Below are 19,961 nucleotides of genomic sequence, written 5' to 3' on the forward strand. Positions count from 1 at the left end.
TGAGCAAGGTGGATTTCATCCTCCCGATCACCCTTTTGAAGTCCTCCAGATGGATTATATCCAGATGAATAGCTGTAGAGGATTTAAGTATGTCCTTGTAATTGTTTGTGCTCTGTCCCGCTGGACCGAAGCATACCCAGTCCCAGACTACACTGCTCCGACCACTGCCAGACAGTTGGTTCGTGAATTTTTCCCACGGTACGGTTTGCCCCGTGTCGTGTATTCAGATAACGGACAGCCGTTCTCGTCTGAGCTGATGAGACAAGTTTCCCTCTTGCTAGGATATCAGTGGAGGTTCCACTGTGTCCGACATCCCGAAGCAGCTGGCCTTGTAGAAAGGCATAATCAGACACTAAAAATCCGTCTTGCCAAGATCTGTCAGGAAAAAGGGGTCGACTGGATAGTCGCCCTGCCCGTGGCACTATTCTACATGAGAATGGTCGCCCACTCGAGATCAGGGCTATCCCCGTACGAAGTGGTCTTTGGCAGACCGCCGAATATGTGGGGGACGCCCGTTCCGAAAAAGATCACTGATATTGATTGTAACATGTTGACAGATTACCTTGCCTCCTTGATGTCTGCACTCCAATCATGTCGTTCACAGGTTGCCGCAGCCTTCCCTGACAACACCGATGTAAAGGCGCATGAGGTCCGTCCAGGGGACCTGGTACTCGTCCGGAATTTCGACCGGAAAAGTCCGCTGGAGCCCCGCTGGAAGTCTCCAAAGACCGTTCTGCTTACCACCAGGACCGCCGTGAAAATCGAGGGGAGAAAGGGGTGGGTCCACACGAGTCACATCAAACTATGCAATGAACTAAAAAACGGACTGAAACAGGACTCTGACTCGTCCACCCCCACCAAAGACTGTGTTGAAGCACAAGACGTTACTGTGCCTAAAAGAGAAAAGACTCCTCAAGAACTTTACCGTATGAAGCTTCGATCTAGCAAGTCAGACAGTTTAATTGTTTAAGTCCTCCCCTAGGTGAATCGGTTAAATAGTTTCTGACATGTATCCCCTAGATCGAGTTAGAGAGAGAGAGGAAAAGAGAAGAACATATTGCAAATCACTTCGTAGTCACTGCATAGTGACACTAATAATCATGTTTATTCTGAGTATTCTAATTATTATTGCCAGCATTCTGCTTCCTATGTACTGGCCTATTTTCAGGCGTGAACAATCTGCTTACAATGTCTCTGCTGAACACACTTTTAGTGAACTTCCCGCACATGAACTCTCTTACAGACTTGCGCTGCGCAACAATACATTCATTAGTATGTTACACCATTCCCATCAGACAAATAATGCTACAGACTGTTGGATATGTGGCCGACTCCCTCCCTACCAGAATTACAAGGGAGCTCTGCCTCTCTTTCCGTACCCATTCACTCACAATGGCTCCTGTGGAGCATGGTTTAAAATAATTAATTCTTTAGATCCTGATATTGCTGTTTTCGATGGGGGCTGGGTTTGGGGAAACTTGAACTTAGTCCTGCTCAACGTCTGTTATCCTGATAAAGAGGGACTTCCCACTCGAATAGGAACTGATCTAGAAAATGAAGTATATGGATTAGGTAATTACACAATTAGCCTTATGATCCTCACTGTTGAATCTGAAACTGCTCCAGTTCTGCCCCATATGTTAGTACTACCAGTCACAGGTGAATTATGTGTTAGCAAGAAAGGTTCAGTACACGTAGGTCATAGTAAATGCACTACTGTGGTCGAGTTCAGTGACCATGGTAAATCGTCCTTTAAAGCTATCAGTCATTCCTACTTTGTTTGTGGTCATACCGCATACATACGTTTGCCTCCAGATTGGGATGGTACCTGTTACATTGCCTTCCTCCTGCCACCTGTTTTTCTAGCTCCCCCTGATTACCATAGAAATACGAATCTAGCACCGAATAGACCCAAAAGAGATATTCCCCTTGTCGACTACACAGAAACGGCATGGGAACAGTACACTGATTTCAATAAAGGATTCTTTTTCTTCCTAGGGCCTGTCCAAAACAGTAAATTAATACGCAGATTAACGAGAACACTCGAAGCAGTAGTGAACGAAACTGCCTCCGCTCTAGGTAACTTAACAGAGGAGCAGTCTGCTATACGGACTGTTGTCCTTCAAAATCGCCTTGTGATTGACGTCATCTTGGCAGATAGAGGTGGAGCCTGTAAGGTCATCGGGTCAAGTTGCTGTGTTTTCATTCCACAAAACGCACCATCTGTCTATCAAGCTATCACCCGTTTACATAAAATTGCAAATCAGATACATCAGAATCCAGGCACCTGGACTTGGTCCGGTTGGTTCTGGACTACGTTAACAGCTTGGGGATGGAAGATCTTATCCTTCCTAGGCATTGGCCTTGTTATAGTATTCAGTTGTTGCCTGTGCCTGCAGTGTGGGCCAGCGATATGTGGACTGTGTGCCACATCCTGCATTGAGCATTCCAGTTGCCTCTCAAACAGTCAAAGAAAGAAAGACGAACATATAATGTTACAAGAACAAACTGATCGATTTATGAGGATCGATATATCATGAAGGGTCCGTAGGGAACAAGGAGGGAATGAGGTAATATAAATTTTATGGTCATGTTGTGTTCCCTAGCGAGTACCCCACCGACTCCATGTACGAGTTAAAAGTGCATGTAACTTCCCTCCTGTACCAGCTATGAAGACGCAAATACATTTGCGTCCAACGTTAACTTGTCCTCTTTCAGACCCACCATGAATGGGTTTGATGGTCCGTTCCTAAGTATGCTATGCCAACGTCTTTTTGAAGTGTACTCCTACGTTTTTCAGCCTGGCTGAAAGTAGGCCCTGAATCTCTGCCACCGAGCCTCTTTTCTGGCTTCTGACTGCGAGGGCCTCTGCCCAAGCAGCCCCCGTACCCGTGAACTCTGACTTACTTCTAGCGCGGCCCTCCGTGCTCAGCTCAGCCTGCTGCCTGCCAAGATTGACTATAATCTTCGAGTTATCTGTTTTCCTCCCCGAAGATACATTCCAGCCTGCTAGCTTCAGTAAACATCCTTCCTCAGCTACAGGGCTAAAGGGCCGACCTGTCTTTATGCAAGTAATTCATAGCCTCTGTTGCCATGCTTCCATGGAAGGCCCCATGCCCCCACGCTTCTCATACAGACACTCAGGCGCTTATACACGCACTCACAGCAAGTATAGAATAGCTTCTGCTCTAGAGACCTTTCTGCCCAGATAGCTTAGTTCCTAAACATCAGATATCAGATATGATAGAAGCACAAGTTGATCTGACATGCCAGACTTCTGTCTCTTTCCGCCAGTGTAAATGTCAAGTCCCCTGCACCCCGTCTATCACACGTCATGCAGCTGCGCGCGCATCCAAGCTTCCGATTTCTGCTGACATTGCAACATTCTGTTAGCACCACCCCTTGGTGCCACCCACTTGCGTCACCTATCAGTGACGTTTCTAGCACACACCCTAGTTCACGCCTAGTTTACGCCTCTTGATGATGTACTAGCACCACGTGTATACTGTTATCTTGTCTTCTCTCAGCTGTTACGCCTCTTACATTGAACATTATGATGTAAATCAAGTATATAAGCTATGTATTGTCAATAAACGACAGCGCGCTCATCTATCCCTTCTGACATCCTGTGTGGTGGTCAGAACATGATATCCTGATTCCTTTATGAGGAATAAAACCCTTAGAAACTCTTACACCACGGACTCTGTTTTCCTTCATTTCGATTGAGTTATTTTTGATTAAGTATTTATCTGCATAGAAATTAAGAGAGTAAATTAATTATTTACATCAGACTAGCCGTCTTTTTTTAATTTCAATCCTTTATTGGTTTCTCAAAGAAGAAAAGGAACAAGTATGGATCCATACGGAAGTATCTTTACATAAACATAAGTGCATATGATGTACAAAAGAAGAAATAAACAAGTAATCAGGAAAAACAAGAATAATAAATGAAGGGAAATAATATTCAAGTACCATAATTACATATATAGGAAAACAATTGTCTCATTAAGGTAAGTAGATATATAAGTGAACAATTATACTAATACAGACAAAATGCCTTAAGTAAGTATGGATCTAAAAATATTGTATGAATAAACAACTTCAAGATTGTCCTGTATCAAGAAAAGGGCCCCAAATAGAATCAAATTGTTTTAAATTATCATTCAATTAATAGATAATTTGCCCACATTTAGCCACGTCAAACATGCCTTCCAGCTATGAGTGAAACAATGGTAATATTTGTCTTCCAGAAACTTAACATGGTGATTTTAGCCAAGCTAAGAGCTGTAGAAAGTCACTTAAAGGTATCAATGGAAATGGAGCACAAGCCTGAAACATAAGGAAAAGTGATTAACGTTTTGTTAAGGAGCGATGAATAGTGGGAACAGTTCTTTAAGTGGTTTTCAATTTGTGACCAGAAAGGGATTGTATTTGGAAAATCTCATAATATATGAACAAATACACAATCGGCTTATCCAATAAAGTGAATTGGGACTAAGTTTAGCTGAGTATAATTTGGCTGGAGACAAGTGCCAACGGTGGAATATTTTAAAGTAATTAAATTTAAGACTGGAGTCTCTAAGCCTTTTATTATAGTTTTCCAATAAAGTATCCCATTCCTTATCTGAAAATGTTGTGTTCAAACACGAGGACCACCAGTGTCTTGTTCAAACACGAGGACCACCAGTGTCTTAGGTTACTGGATGTTTCATTTGAAAAAGAACAATCAATTAGAATAGCATAAATACCAGAGACTGTTCCTTTAAAGTTTTCCCAAGTGTGGATATACTGTGCAATTGGTGATTGGGTAGTTATGTCCTGAGTTTTTGCCATTTGAACATCTGAATTTATAAGTGATACTGATCTATAACTTGAACACTCTAAAGAATCTTTTTTCTTTTTTACACTCTATAGAATCTTTACCTTGTTTGGGGATTACCGTAATGCGAGCCCTTAAGAAATCAAGAGATAGATGTCCCATTCAATTGGGAATCCATCTTCTCTGGGTACATTACCAGTAGCCGGACAGTCAATCACCTTAACTATTTCATCAATTGAAATTTCTCCTTCTAATTCTGCTCTCTGTTCTTATGTTGCTTAGGGAGATTACGTTTTGTGAAAAAATATATCCTATTTCTGATCCGAACAGTTCTTGGATGTGTAAAGTGTTTCATAGCAATTCTGAAATTGTGATAATATCTTGGAAGGGCGATTAAGTAATTCTTCACTCGAATTTGTAATTGTAATTGAATTTGTATTAGCAGGGATCTCTCTAGATGATCCTTGTTCTCATAATTGATAAGCTAGTAGTCTCCTAGCTTTTGCCCCATTGTTCACAGTGTCGCTGATGGATACGGAATAAACATTTCTCTGCATCAGATGTATAAGAGCACATTTCATTATTAACATAAAAACATACCTTAAATCTTCTGGTGCAAAATAATTAATCACAATCAATATCTATAATCTATGGTTAGCGCCTATTATCCAGTCTCTGCCTGTCTTTGTATCCACTGCATTAACGGGTCCCAAATTACCAGCCCCTTTTTGCGTTTATTATGCCCCTTTCTTTTATATATGGCTACCTCTTAAGCTGCAAGTCGCCAACAATCGAGATCTCCATTGTTGGAACACCGGCAGATTCGGATCAAGCCAAGCTGAAGCTATACATATTCTTAGGACCGCCATTGCCACAAAGATCAACCCTTGCATATATTTTGGTAGATTTATATTAGCTATACCAAGCATTATTTCATCAACTTAGATTTCTAGTCTTGCTTCTAATACCTCCGTAAAAAAAACTGAAATATCGTTACCCAACTTCATTAACACAGCACATGAGGCAAATATATGTACGCTGTCCACTTCAAATATGGTGAATCGAGGACATGATGTTCCTTTTCCAGTCCCCCATTTAGAAACTTTGTTTGGAGTGTAATATAATTTAACAAAAGTTTTGTAATATTGAGCTTGCAGTTTTGTAGACATTAGACAAGACTGAAATAGTTTGTAGGAGTGGTGGAGAGTTTCAGCCGAAACCCCTAATCTAATCTGCCATTTTAACACAAATGTATCCATATCGTCTGGGTTGCAGACATTGATCAATTCATAAACTTCTTCTATAGTTGTAGTTATTTTTTTTACAGGTTCTCCATAATTTGAATTGCTTGAAATTTTGCTCCGCCTCCACTTTTCTTCCATAGAAAATCTCTAACTTGTAGAAATTTTAAAAAGTCCCTATGATCTAGTTTATGATCCATCTGTAATTCCTCAAAAGACTTCAATCCTACAGTGGAGTAGAAACAACTCCACTGTAGGATTGTTGCGTGATCCCTCTCTGTACCCCTCTATCCATACAAGTATCCCTAAAGATCCCTGGGAGGTTGTTGTTTTTAAGGATTGGCGTATAGTGAGATAGCCATTCGATACCCAGTAATTTATGTATGTTATTCCAAACCTTATAAATGCCAAAATAGTCTTAAATCTAACTTTCTTGAAATAGCTATCGTTTAAATGACGCCATAGGCACCCTCTAGTTTAGTCACCCAATAAAAGTTCTTGTGGTGTTGGGATTCAATTCTATTTTCTGTCCTAAATAGTAATTCAACGCAATATTTCAATGTGGTGGCCCAATAATACAGTTTGAAATTAGGTAGCGCGATTCTCCCTATATCTTTAAGTAGGGTACTGAATCTTAATGCTCGGTGCGGCCTCTTGTACCCCCATATAAGCCAAGGAAACATAATATCTATAGACGGTGGTACTGCAGAACAATGTGGCTACAGCCGAGGAAGGACTGATAAAAGCTGTCCAGGATGGAGGGGAAGTTGAAAATGAACTAAGGTGGGTCACGATAGCTAAAACTTGTATTATCGATATTCTGACGACAAAAGAAATAGCTAAAGCATCAAAGCATAAAGAACATTTTTACGAACTAAGTGAACAGGTGGGACATCAGTTAGCAGTACGTACCCAAGAACAAAGTACAGCCAATTTAATAAGGGCAATTAGGGATCCAGAATTCGGGCTATGGACAGATCCCGATGCAATAAGAGCTGCGTTTCAAAGATTTTATCAAAAACTATATGGAGATACATAGATTCAACGGGATAGAATTGAAGAATATATGGACCAAAATTCATCTTTTAAGATTAGAGATAGAGGATCAAGAAAGTTTGGATGGTATTCCGCAGTGGGAGGAAATCCTCTCAATAAATAGTTTAGCTATAGGTAAAGCGGCGGGTATGGATGAGATACCCACAGAGTTTTCCGCAAAATTTTCTTCACAGTTAAAAAAAAATATTGTCTGATTTGGTTGTGCATATTTTTCAAGGGGGGGGGCCTCCGGGATCAAGGTCTTTGGCCAAAATTGTGGTTTTCTTAAAACACAAAGACCCTACAGAACTCTATCTTATCGCCCTATTACGTTAATAAATGGGGACTCCAAAATTTATTCTAAACTACTAGCTGCCCGCCTGGCACCGTTTAGACATAAAATTGTATCCGAACGTCAGCATGGGTTCATCCCAGGGAGATCCACAACTGATCATGCTCAAAGGGTGATCTCATTGTTTGACTGGACGGATGTTACAGGGGACCCTATGGCACTTATATTATTAGACCCCGAAAAGGCCTTCGATAGAGTCTCCTGGAAATATCTTTGTAAGGGCATGTCAAGAAGTGGCATTAGGGAACCATTCATTAAAGCAGTACAAATGCTATATATTGATCCATCGGCTGTTGTAATGGTTAATGGGTCATTATCGGAACAGTTAGCTATTACAAGAGGGACAAGACAGGGGTGGCCGTGTTCTCTTTTATTCGCGATGTATATTAACCCTTCTATCCGTAAACTTGACAACAATATATTAATTTCACCTATATGGGCACGAAAGCAGCCTACGAAAACGCTGGTGTATGCGGAGGACATTGCCCTAGTTACGAGTGATCCTATTAACACAATCAATATAATAGAAGAGGAGACTAAGGTCTTTAGAGGGTTGTTAGTATAACAGCAAAATTAGAGAATTTAGTTAATAATAATATTGAACCACTAATACAACACACCAAAAAGGATATGAGCAGGTTAAATAATCTACATCTATCAATCGGGGGTAGGTGTAACTTGGGAAGGTGCATTTCCATTATAAAGTTTTTTTTGTTGCTCCAAATCAAGCAGGGATATAAGCAAGTGTGTATCTTAATAGACATCAATTGTGAGGGAAATCTAAATGCACTCTTGTCAGATTGCCCAGAGTGCAACACCAGTATCTCAAATTGTAGATGTCCACTGCTTGATCATTGGCTGTAACTGCAGTGCCAAGCCCTGCAAGGGATCGGGTTTGCGGAGGGGAATTGTGCATTCCAGGTCACGAGGCAAGCCGCATGGAAGCAGTTAAACTTTTCTGTAATGGGTGCAAGCTCGTTTGAAAAAATATGTTTACCGCAGGTTCTCCAAGGCATCCGAAAAAGAAATCCGGTGATGAGGCTTGGTGAGGCACGTTGGGGGGATACAAAGAAAGGCCGTGGCCTCGCCCTCCCTCTCAGGTCCTCAGGATCTTCCACTGCGTCAAGCTCCTCCCCCAGACTAACTGTCTTAATTGCTGAATCCAGCATAGAATGTGGGTTGAGTGCTAAGTAGTCACCCAAAACTACACAAGGGAATTGCAGCCTAACTCATAGCATTAGTCTAATGTCTATTGGGCCGCAAAGTCTCTGAGTAGTCTTACCTCCATCACACTTCAAAACACTAAGCAAACACAAAATAAGAACACCACTGGTTACTCGCATGATGCCGAAAGCCATGCATGAAAGAAAGGATTCACAGCAAGTATAACACCCTCCCAACTGCGTAGCATGTTACCCATTGGTTAACTGGCTTCAGCGACCCACAATGGAGTATGATGCACTACATGCAGCTATAGTAATACTGTGTGTTCTACTGCACATACATATATTGATTTTCAGTGCATGGCTATGCAGCCCTTGCATGAACATCTGTTTGCTTCTAGTACAGAAGATGCACAGATGTATCACTGTGCTCTGCACACACTTGACAGGCAGGTTACTTGTAAGAGATTTTCAAAAAGTACAGAAATAGTTCCTGGAGGCAAAATGCTGACTAGGAAGTGTTGTTGGCATACTATGTACATGTCTTGCAGGATCTATGGTGTCTCATGTCGCATAGATTGAACCATGTATTCAATAAATAAATCTTTATTTCGACAAAAGAAAGTTGTCATAAAAGAACACAGCGATAAAACAGTTAAAATACTACAATAAAAATGATTTAAAACAGTAGAAATAAAACCAATTCATAGCAGTGACTATTTCTAGTACAAACAGTTTGACCCTCCTACCCGGGTAGAGTTAGAATGCCAGGCCCAATGCAGTTCTATAAATGTACCCTCTTTGTCCTGATTTATAAATTAGCCACAAGTGCCCTTCTAATAATCCACATTGCTGCTAAGAACTTAGTAACAGCGAAGACCACAGCCGGTGAAAGATCCGTCTTTAAAAATCTGAACGCATGTAAACAGTGAATTATCCCCAAGTTTTTACATATTGGGATGATCCACCTCCGTCTCGGATTTAAATAAACGGGACAAAAGAAAACAACATGGACCTCATTTTCTAGGTCTGCAGTACACCCTGGGCAATTCTTGGGCGATAGAGCACACAATTTAAATGTAAGAGATCTAATAGGTAGCGAACTGTGCCGCCATTGGAGAAAGAGCTTCCTCGAGACAGCAGGGCTAATGTCATCCAGGACTTGCTCCAGGTGATAAGAATACTTAGTCAGTAGAAACGTGGCTGTAAGTGTACCCGGTTGGGCTCTAGATGATAAAAGAGCCATTTTGTTATCCCGATATAACTGGACCAGTTTTTTCTGTGACAATCTAGCACAGGTATGTTCCGGGTCTGACCACATTGCTGCAAGGCCGAGCTTCTTGAATTCCTCTCTAACATGCTTGAACCAGGGGAGTTTACCCACATTAGGCAACCCCAGAACTTCGCTTAGCTCTTGCCTATATTTGCTCAGCTCTGGGGTAAACCAGAGTCTCCTCCAGAAAGTTAGAGGTCTGAGGGCCAGTTCTTCTTCAATGGGTCTAAAGCCAAGATCCAGTCTTAGCGGCACTAGTGGGTTACTCGGGGGCAGGGCTACCAACTGTCTTAGGAATCTATTCTCCACGACAGTGATTGCTGAACCACTTTTGTAAACCCACAGCTCGGCCCCGTAGGACACTGCCCCACGCGCCCGCAATTTATAAATTTCCAGTGGTGGACCAATCGGCTTAAACGATGATTTGCTCAAAAGTTTCAAAATTCCCCCAGCTAGCTGGGTCATCTTGAGTTGCATTTTCAGCTGGTGCTGGACCCAAGTAAATGATTCATTAAGGGTAAGCCCTAGATAGTCAAAGGTGTGTACCCTTTCTAGCCTAACTCCATCTATCATAGGATTTGGGCGTGTTTTTGCGGGGGATTAAAAATCATAAATTTGGTTTTTAAGGTGTTTATTTCCAAACCCCGCTCTTTACAGAAAGACACAAACCCATCCAAGACTTGCTGAATACCCATTGGTGTTTTAGAAAGTAATAAGGTATCGTCCGCGAACATAATCGCGGCGATCCGGGACCCTGCAAGCTTTGGGGCGTTGCTGTCTGGAATCGCCTCCAGGTGTGCGATTACCCCGTTGACATAGAGGCAAAACAGGGTGGGCGCCAAGACACACCCCTGCCTTACCCCCCTGCCAACGGGGAATCGAGCTGTCAGTGAGCCATTGCTACCACACCTAACCTGTACATAGTTCTCAGCATGAAGTCGGATTAGCATATTCAGGAGTGGAGGTGGAATGCCAAGCTCCCCGAGTACAGTCCACAGCTTCAGACGTGGGACCAGATCGAAAGCCGCACGTAAGTCGGCGAAAACAGTGTAGAGTGACCCGCCCCTGATCTTGACGGTTTTCCAGTAAAGCATATATAAACGAAAGATCTGATCCGTGGTGGAAACATTCTTCCTGAATCCTGCCTGAAAGGGGCTCAGGATAGAATGTTCCTCAATCCACTCAGAAAGGCGGTTTAAGATCAGTCGTGCAAAAAGCTTTTGGGGCACGTCAATGAGGCTGATTGGCCTGTAGTTGGCTGGGAGCAGAGGTGAACCCTTCTTAAAAATAGGGACAATCTCTGCCCCCAGCCAAGTACTTGGTACCTCCATACCTCCCCATATAGCATTAAAAATAGCAGTCAGATAAGGTGCCCATACCACAGGTTCATGCTTTAGAAGATCCCCTGGTAGTTTATCTAGGCCCGGAGCTTTATTTGAGGGAAGCTGAAGAATAGCTGTCTCTACCTCCCCCACAGAAAACTCATACTCTTTTATTCCACTCTTGATATTGGGGGAGAGTGCCCGCAGGTTCAGAGCATCCGAGGGGGTTTCCGGCCGGTATAGGGTAAGGAAATGCTCTTCCCACACCTCAGCAGCAACGTTAGGGGCCACAGCCGCAACTGGTTCAGCCGACCCAGTGTTTACAATTTGCCAAAAGTTCCGGGCATCTCTTCCTGCCAGGCTCGCTGTTAGATTGTCCCAAAGGTCCACCTCCCACTCAGCTTTCTTTTGCATGATGTATTAGCTTCTTATACGTTGCCCTTTTTACTTTAATCAGTGCTCTATTCTGGTTTTGTTTCAGAACGCTGAGGAGCTCTGATTTTGCCCTTCTACATGCTGGGTGAAACCAGGAAGGTTTATTACCTGTTTTTTTCCCTTTTCCCACAGGATTCAGGGTCTCAGCTAAACTGCTGGTCAGTTCCTGATACAAGGCCCCCAGGCTTAGAAACTACTAAATCGGAGGTGAGCTCAGAGGTCAGAGCAACGACCGCTTCCAGTGCTGTCGCTACGTGGGCATATATCTCTGCCACTAACTCAGGGCGGGTTACTGCTTTGTCCCATCTAATTCTTCATCTGTTACTGGAGAGGAGACCCCGGTTGTCTGATCCACGCCCTCCCTTGGGACTATCCTTAGAGCAACCAGGGGAGAGGAAATCTAGGATCAGAGGGTTATGGTCGCTTTCGCCCCTGGCTTGCACCTTGAAATCAATGACCTTATGCCAAGCGCAGGCCTCGACAAATATATAATCCAGGCGAGCTTCTTGGCCAGGTTTATTATAGGTGTGGTTTGCGAGCATATCCAAAGTTATACGGCCATTGCATGCCTTTATTGAATGGTTTAAAGTCAGTGCAAGAATTTGTACCGCCAACGGCGCCCATGACTTAGGCGGGGGGGCCCACTACCGGAGGGATTTTCCAATAGTCATCCTCTTCCAAAATTGCGCCATCCATCAGATCTGTCAATGGCTCAAAGTGGGAGTTAAGGTCACCGCCTACCACAAAAGTGGCCCCCTGGGGAATCCTAGTTAGGAACGCGGAGAGCTCCTCAATGGTTTTAGACTGGTTTTGAAACATGTATTACAAAATCATGCTCCCATCCTAAGACCCATCGATAGGTGTGCATTCTGTTACGACAATACTTCCATCTGAAGTTCTTACAATCATATCCAGGGGCTGGAGGGCGGCAGGTGGTCTACGCTGTGACAGTAGTTGGAGTTTAGGAGTAGGTGTGTCAATGTTGTTTTCTAGTGTGTCTCTGCTGAACTCCTGTTTCTGCTGACTTCTGGGAGTGAGGTATTTAACTTGAATTGGAAAATGAGAAAGACATGTTATACTTAACCAAAAGGTTACACACAAACCTCTGATGTAGGTTCATTCACTGTGATCATTCTCGTCACTCTGCTCTGCATAATGTGCACAGATCCCTGCAGCAAGGTCATTTATACATAGTGCTCTGACTGGAATTTAAAGTTGTGAACCTGGTTCTTTGTAGTTTATCACTGACCAAGGGAACTATCTCAAAAACATTTGAACCAATGACCTACAGATTATACACACTACTATAACCATTCAACATACATAGTTTGAGTATTTGTTTGCTGCCTTTACTTAATTTGCTAATTTATTTTACCATTACTCATCTTCTCTATACTTCTTTTTAAAGTCCGATTTCCTTGCGTTTACAGTCTAAATACTCTGCTTGTTTTTCTATTTTCTGCTTAATTCCTCTCTTATTTTCTCATTTTCATGGGGAGGGTATCCCATATGCTGCCGTGAGCCTCTGAGGGTTACCTGAACCGTTTTGGGTGTAGTGGACATGTCGCCTGAAGAATTGAACCCTTGACATTAAACCACATCATTCATAATACAGCCATTGCTATTGGGAACTGGAGCGCTGCGACTGAAGGAACTCTGATGACAGGTTTGTGATGATGAAATACTTTTGTAGGAGAGGATAGGTACCTTTGCTCGCCAGTTCCCAAGGTGGTCGTCTGTCTGTGCGACATCTAGACTGTGATGAAGTGCTGTACAGTTCTGAAGTTACATCTTTCTGCCTAAGTGCGAGTGGGACATAAGAGAGCTATTAAACTATGCAGTAGCAGAGTAAATAACATTTTGGATTATCGTTTCTGTTTTTCTCGTTTCTTTAGATGCTATTCTGATGAACCAGCTTACATGAACCAGAGGTGAGAAAAAGATAACAGGAAGCTTCGGTTCCTAGCGGGTGGGTGGGGTGGGGGGAAATTCTAGCAAAGTAGAAAGGCATCGAAACGCAACAGCTAATTATCAGTTAGTAATTTTCGGCTCAGGAAATGTTCTATACAGCACGCAGCTCATAGCAGAGACATGCGAGTCACAGAGTGAGAAAAGAGGCAAACACGAACAACAAGGGGAACAGCTTAACCCCAACTAAAGACTAGAAAGGACTCGGGGCTTGGGGAGAAGGTAGCCGACCGGGCAGTTTGGGAGGGGCGGGGGCGGGCTTCAAGCCAGCCATTTTGTTTTGGGCTCTTTTTATTTATTGCCCAATAGGAGCCCAATTATAAATTCCTTGGGCTCCTGCTCCTGGCCACCATTTTAGGTTTGTTGACCTGGTGGCTGGGAGTTTTGGCATAGAGTGGTTTTTAGAGGTTTTTTCCTGAGGTATTTTGTGGGGTAGTTTAGTTTATGTATTCAGGTTAGAGATAGTTTTAGGGTGTTTTATTGTGGTGTCAGGTTTCCTTACCGTGTCTGATGGAGGATTATCGTGTGCTTGAAGCCCTCCATCTGCTGAGTGAGGTAGGCAGGATGGACATGGTCGAAGCAGCGGGGCTGGCGTGCCCTGCGGGGCAGGCTTCGGCGGGTGTCGCAGCGGCTGTTGCCGCATGCACGTCACCCAAGAGGCATTGCATTTCCCCGGTAAGTGAACGGGCCGCCCACGTGGCAAGAAAGCGGCCCCGGCGTATGATATACAGTCCGGGGGTGGGGAGCGTGTGCAGCTTGGTGGGCGGAGTGGGGTGCCGGGGAGATTTTGGCTGGGCCTTCGCGCCGGGCATCTCAATTCTCTGGGAGGGGGGAGACGTTTTCCGTAGGGGGTAGCTCTAAGGGGGATGGCGAATGGGCGCAAGTGGGAGGGGGGAGGAGCCACAAAGGATTTCCTCCAGTGTTGGAGCAGAGGCTGCCAAGATAGCTCCTTCACATAGGTGGGCTGGGGCGGGGGCCCCCAGCCACGGGTCTTGGGACTTGGCACGGTGGGTTGGGGGCTGGGGGCAGTGGGTTTGGGTGAGGTTATGGAATGCCGGTCGAGCTGGATCCCGCAGGGGGGCCCGGCTTGGGAGGGCTTGGACATTTTTCCTTCTTGGTCCGAAGGGGTGCAGGCCGCAGCAGTGGGGAGCAGCTGGATTTTCAGTTGCCTCTGGGGGGAGCGTTGGACGCGCGCAGGCCAGTGGGGTTTCAGGCCGGCGGGGTTTCAGGCCCGGGGATGTTAGCAGGGGGGTCCCTGGGGGGGGCTCGGGGGTAACGGGGCAAGAGGGGGAGGGGGCTGGGGCCCGCTTCAGCTTTGGTCGAAGCCATGTTGGAGTGGAGCGGAGAGGAGGAAGGTGGGATTCCCCCCTTGGTGTGAGCAGAAAAGTCAGGGCAGGCATGTCAAGACAGGGGAGGCAGGCCAGGGCGTTTGCTCCCGGCTTGCAGTCATAGCGGGCAGAAGTGAGGGACTCAGCACATCAATCCAAACTTTTTCATTACAGGGCACGGAGTGTTGCAGCGCAGCTGATTCGGTAGGGCAGGGAGTGGCCCAGTTACACCGAGGTGAAGGGAGGGTGGAGCCTCGCCCGATTGCACTCCGGCGGAGGAACCCGTTGCGGCCAGCGCACGAAGGTCTAGAACGACCTCGCTGGCCCCAACGACAGGCAGGTCAAGGTGGTCCGCCACAACGGCAAAGGATGACTTGCAGAGGGTACAACGCATGGAGGAGTATCGGCTTGTACAGGCGGCTCCCCCGCAAGGGCCAGTGGAGGGCATGTAGGGCCCGTGGTGTTGAGTTTGCTAATGACGGGTTCTAGGTGGAGGAACCAATTGTGTTGGATTATAATGAGGACAGCCCTGAAGAAGGGGAATTGCGGGACGATGGGGGCCTCTTATTTTTCCTTGTATTTTGCAGGCACCGGTGGTGGCACCGCACAGAAGGGCACCGGCGTCAGAACCAAGGAGAGAGCAGGGGCCCTCGGTGAGGGCTCCCGGGCAGCGGAACAGACATAGCCAGTGGCAAGGCGGACGGTGTCTGTCTGGGCATCCTCCTTAGAGCCAGGTGAGACCAGTAGATCGCAGGATGAGCCTAAGATGGAGTCTGTGGGGACGGGGGAGAGGGGTAGGGGAGAGATTGAGGGGAGATTACAAAAAGGGAAATATGTTAAGGATATGGGGGTAGGAACAGGGGACGGGGGTGGCACAGGGCACCAAAGTGGAGAGAAGGACGAACACAGACGCAGCAGGGTGGGGGGATAAGGAACCTTTGGAGAGCAAAGAATTGAAAATTAAGCTGCCATATATGGGAGTGACGAAGCCCTTGGGAGCTCACTTAATGCTGACAACCAAGGAGCATATTTGGAAAGGGGAATACGTCGAAATGCTGAATATTTTACACAGGGAAGTAAGGTCCAAGGAGGGCTCTAAGGAGGAAGAATATGAGTTAGCTAAGAGGCTAGGGTGTCGTTGACGATAGAGAATTGGACGGCAGCGTTTTTGATTTACGCCAGCGTTTACTGTGAAGTTTCCCGAGCATGGAGTAGCCATTCTTAAGTACATGGATGTAATTAGAAAGGCACAGATCACGGGGGTGGTTACGCATGGGCACAATATGACGAGGAGTTCCCAGCCCGTATTGCTTGGGACTCGGAAGCGAAGTGGGGGGAACTGGACACATATTTCTGGTAGCATCCGATGGGGGCAGCGAAAGGGGGTAAGACCATCTTAAGGTTTGCCTTTGGTTTGCCTTTGGTGTACCGGCCCTTTCAGGGGTAGCCTACCCGGGGAGGAGTGGGAGGCGCAACAACAACACAGGCTGGGACAGGAGGCATTCTGGGACTTTAATAAGGGCCTGTGCACAAGGGAGTACTGCAGGTTTCGACATGAGTGCTCAAAATGTGACGGACGCCATCCCCTTGTTAATTGTTGGGGCGGCAAGCCACAATGAGGCTAGAAATTGCAGCTGTCAGGCGCCAGCACATCAGGACACTCTCAGCAATACCAGAACAATAGGGGGGCGAGGGACCTCAGAGTCCTGGGTCCAAGGGCTCATATGCTAGTTGTAGGAAGGTACCTCCTGACTATGGTTGCCCCCAACTTTTAGCCCTGTGTTTTAGCTGGTTTTTGACATAGTCGACCTGGGGCCCTGCCAATCAGGACCCCAGGCCTACTGCTCTCTCTGTAAAATGGATTCCATGTACCCTAGGTGCATTTCCAATTGGTACTGGGCCACCCTATCAGACCCTGTAACTCAGGGCATGGGTGTACCCAGGGCTGCCAGGGACTGAAGCATGTATTATGCCACCCCTGGCTGGCCTCCTAAATTTGACACAACTGGCTGCATGACAGCTGGGGCAAAGTCGTGTAATCACCCTTTGCTGTAGGTGTAGTATACCTATACCTAACCCCAAAATGGACACACAGATTCCTATCAGTCACTCCTATGGCAGGCCTTGACAATCCTGAAGGCAGAGTGCTTGGAATCGTGTGAGATGGTGCTCTGGCATGAGCTGAGCCTGTCTGCAGCTTGCGGAACCAAGTCCTAATAGCTGTTCCATGATATCGCATACCATATACTCTTAAGTGCATTATAATCCTCGCGGTTAAATGCTATCTTTGGTATTGCTTTATCAAAACATGTCGAGTAAGGTGTCCTACGAATTGGAATACTAACCCCTCGCCAATTCTGGCGACGGGGTTAGCATTCCACCCTTCTAGAGGGACACGACATGTATGTGAACCCCGGTTAAAGTTAAACGAAGCCTCAGCTCCACAAAATGGATGCTGCCACCACAGACACGAGTCTGACCCCCTGCAGCTGGGAGTCCTTCCAGCGAGGGGAGCCTGGACAAAGGGTTTCCTGTCAGGGGCGGTGCTAGCACCGTCCCAGACATGGTTTTGTGTATCCTGGGTAGGCAGGGCTTTACAGGAAGGTGACTGCTGAGTGGCACCCCGGTGCTCACTACGCATAGGCCAGTCTGAACCAGTTCCAGGGGCACACCAGCCCCTGGCCTGGGGAAGTCCGGCATGGCAGAGGGGTGTAACCACCCCCCTCCTAGTCCCGCCCATAGGCAGGACCTAGTCACCGGGTCAGCCCCCTTTTTTAGTATAAAGATAGGAGCGGGCCCCCTGTTAAAATTAGATCATCTTTGGAATCAAGACACGACTTTCTACGAAAGGACATCAAGATTTCTTCTTCAAGATTCTCCCTTGTGGCTAAGGAGTAGTCACCCTGCAACAAGCGGGCACCATCCTAAGAACACTGCGGTCTGCTGCAAGTCCTTCTTCACGAATCCGACGACCCAGCTCGACGAGACCCGGCTTCCCTGGCACCTCTGACCTCTACTCACCTCTACAGCAAAGCTGAGAACCGTGAGTGCGACGAGACCTCGAGGGACCGACGATCGCCAAGACTGCACGACTTCTTTGTAACAAGCCCACCGAGTCTCCCACTGGTGAGTGCTTTGGGGTCCGAGAAGCCCCAACCCTGAGCAGCTCCAGCACCGAAGATCAGCCCTCCAGCAGCTCCACGATCTGCGTGGGGCCCTTCTGCTTTTGCGTGCTCACCGCGCTGTGTGGCTACTAGCCGGCTGGCTTGTGGCCTTCTACACGACGCCCGACGACATCACTGCTGCTGGTCTGGTTGCTCCAGACTGGCCCTTGCTTCCTTCTTCAAGAGAGGCACCCCGGACCCTCCTGGTCCACTCCAGACGCCATTTTAGGTCCACCGCGTGGGCTTGAATTTGCCAAGGCTTTGTTGCCCAATCCTGGGTCCAGCGACGCCGACAGCTTCAATCTTCGTGGGACAGCTCGCTCCTCCTTCCTGGTCGCCGACAACGCCTCCTGGTCCGTGAGATCTTCGAGCACAGCGTCACCCACTCACCTAGTCGAGGTGGCTACCATCCGGTGCCCTCCTGGTGCCCACTGACTACTGGCTAGTAGTCTCGAACTTGGTCCCCTCTGCTTTCAGGTGTCATCTTCCTTCGATCCAGGCTTGGATCCATCGAACTTTCTTCACTGGTCGCCTGCCAGCAACTTCTTTCTTCCAGGCTCCTGGCCCGTCTACGAGGATTCCCGACGTCTTTTGAGACCTATGCAGCTGCAGCCCCTGGGCTAGGTAACTTCGGCATTTCGGTGCCCCAGCATAGCCTCACTATCCAAGGGTCAGGATCCACTTTCGTTTTCCTCCTACCAGGTCGGGTTCGCCCGAGAACACTAACTTTGTCATTACTAGCTACCATAGACTTTGTCCCGCATCACGCGTGAGAGTGCACACTCTGCACCCGAGTCCCCTAGGCCTCCTAGAAGTAATCTGAAGATTCTATAGTCAAGTCCTAGCGATTCCTAAGCCTATTAATACTGTACTTACCTGCTAGTAATTTCGCATTCCACTTTCAGAGTATATGGTTTTCCGTGCCCCTCGGGCATTTGTATATACTGTGCTAACTTAAGTATTTTCGTAAGAGTTTTGTGTTGTGCTTAGTACCCTGTCCTCATAAAGAGTACAGGGCTGTTGTGATTCTTAATAAATTTCTTGTTTATTTTCATAACACTTGTGTGGTGTCCTTTCACTGGGTATTCAAGGGGTATATGTGTGGTAAACAGCTGGCTTAACACGCCCTCTTGAGTCTTTAGCCTTAGACTGCTCGTATCCATGCTACTAGGATAGCTGGTCTATAAGGTTGACTTACAACCAATCACCAATAAGGGTTGCTGGACTGATACATAGTGTTCACTAGAATAGTGAGCACTGCATATCAGGCCACCTTCTCACATTCAAAGGAATACCAAGTTACACTAAGCACCCTCTTTGAAGTTCCAAGCTGGAAAAAACATTTTAATGTGTTTGAAATAAAGATCTTGAAAGAACTACATACGGTTTTGGATCCATGCTTTGAAGCTTCCCTATTACTTATGAACTGACTGTTGAAATTGGTGAAAAAGAACTATAATATTAATTTTGCATTTGGAAACAAAAAAAGAATGTTTGTTCCTTGACTTTGAACTTCAAAGAGGGTGCTTAGTGTAACTTGGTATTCCTTTGAGTATTGATACGAGCATTAAGTTGCTCTGTGTAACACCCCGGGTGGTGGGTGTTTTATCAGGTTCTCAGTGCACCTCTTCCCTTGACACTTTACACACGACTTGCCCAGAGGAAATAGTCTCCAACAGAAGGTGCGGACGTTTTCTCTCACTGAGAAACACTACCACCAACATCACTGTATCACCTTCTCACATTGGTGAGCAGCGGTTGGGATTTGAGCTTGCTGTTGTTTTACCACACGTATCCTAAGAATATCTTGTTGAAAGATCACATAAGTACTGTTAGTACATATAACTTAGCTTAGAATACT

This window comes from Lissotriton vulgaris, chromosome 5 (assembly GCF_964263255.1).
Source record: "Lissotriton vulgaris chromosome 5, aLisVul1.2, whole genome shotgun sequence".
NCBI classification, from domain to species: Eukaryota; Metazoa; Chordata; class Amphibia; order Caudata; family Salamandridae; genus Lissotriton; species Lissotriton vulgaris.